The sequence below is a fragment of the Manihot esculenta genome, chromosome 1 (assembly GCF_001659605.2).
Source record: "Manihot esculenta cultivar AM560-2 chromosome 1, M.esculenta_v8, whole genome shotgun sequence".
NCBI lineage: Eukaryota > Viridiplantae > Streptophyta > Magnoliopsida > Malpighiales > Euphorbiaceae > Manihot > Manihot esculenta.
The window spans coordinates 29,052,919-29,054,852 of NC_035161.2; positions in this window are offsets into that span (position 1 = coordinate 29,052,919).

The following is a 1,934-nucleotide window of genomic DNA, read 5'->3' on the forward strand; positions in this document are numbered from 1 at the left end:
CGTTAGTGGAGAATATATTTCAAATAGTCCGTAGGTGAATCCGTTAGTGTCACTAACGAACTTTAATTCGTTGGTGAAGTCCGTTAGTGATCTCCTCCATTTTTGTAGTGTTTATCCATTCAGTAGGCAAATTAAATACAATTCCATGAATCTTTTTGAAATCTAAAAAATCAATTACTTTTCTAAATGAAAAAAAAAACTAAAATTCATATATTTTTTCAGTTACATAATATTTACTTTCCGCTATGAAAATCTTGGTGGACGGTAGATTCTGAGATAGTTGAACTTTAATAGTATAGCCGTTAAAGTAGCGTTGACATAGAGAATTCAAAAAAAAAAAATATAAAGTCCGGTGAAGAAAATGTAGAAGAGAAAATGATAGTTATGATAGTGATTATAAAAACAAACGATTAAAGTAAATCATAAAATAAATGAATTTTATGTTTTCAATTTAAGCTTTGGATTTTTGGATGGTAAAATTAATTTTTTTTAAATTTATCGAGACTGTAACTCTTCTTTTATGATTATTACTATTAAAGGAATTGCGAGTTGAAAACTTTTCAAGTAAAGAATATTTATTTTAGATCGCAATTTATAAGATTGACAACCGATATTAAGGTGACTTTAATCATAAAGTTTTGTAAGTAAATGTTTAAGGAAACAAATAATAGAAAGAGAAGGTAGATGTGCAAAAAAGAAGAATACATGATAATTTTATGTGTTTTGTGAATTCCATCAAAAAGTAAAAAAAAACAAATACGTACTCCCTCTTAAATTTAAATTTAAATTTAAAAAAAATTATAAAATATTCTCAAAATTCAGATTAGTATTGATGATCTGAGATCCAATAGAATAGGGTTTTTCAAGGGTTTTGTGTTACAGAATAAGGCTTAAAACTTTCTGAGGAGGGGACTCCTCTTTTATACATTGTCTTGCTTGCTGGTGACGTGTAAAGGTCTCTCCAGGATTGGGTCACGCGTCTCTGCCATACAGATTCGGGCGTACTAGGGTATCAGCTGCCTGTTACATGCGTAACGGCCTCTGATTCTCCTCATGCGTACGTTCGAGCGGATCTGCCAGGCTGTCTGGTGAGTACTGTTCTGGACCCCGAGCTGGGCCGAGAGTTGGGCTGGACGCTGGGCCTGAGAGGGTTCTGCTGGTCAGGGATCAGGCTGGACTGAGTGAGGAAGCTTGGTCGAGCCCGGCCCGGAAGCTGGAATGAGCCAGGCTTGTTGGGGGGTATCAAGTACATGGGCCTCTGTGTCATGGGCCTTTGGCTGTGGTCAAGCCCCTGTTCTGGGGTGAAGAAATCCAGCGGTCATCAATTGCCCTTTCACCTTCTCGGGAGTTATTGCTCCAACTGCCGAGGGGGTGAATATCAAGAACCATCATGGCCGCGCCTGTTCGTATCCAGGTGTCTTTATAATACTCTTTCATTTTTTTATCTTTGCGCAGTTTCTGAATCCTATCTGCTCTTTCCTCTTTCGGACTTTTCTTTATTCTCCGCGTTCTCGGTTATTTTTGCTTTCCTGTCATTGTTATCTGGACATGTCTTTTCTTTCCTTTCTCATGAATATCTTTGAAGGATTCTGACAGCATTAATTGAGAATTCGGCTCTACCTTGTCCTGCAAAACATAAACTTTTGGATATATATATTAACCTCACCTCTTTACCATTCCCAGGCACTTTGTTGGAACAGAGAGATTTTCTTGTTTTATCTGTGAAGGATCCATTTGGTGCCTTCTTCAAGCGGGCGAAGGCGAGCTTGATATTACATTGCTGTGTTGCCCCAGGAATTTGTTTTAATCTTACTTTTATCATCTCGACGGAAAATTGTGCTAACTTATCTCTGTTTTGGGACTCTTTCGTAGTACCTGAGACGAAGATGAGTCAATTCAAAATTTCAGAGGAGTGGATGTTACCTCTAAGGAGT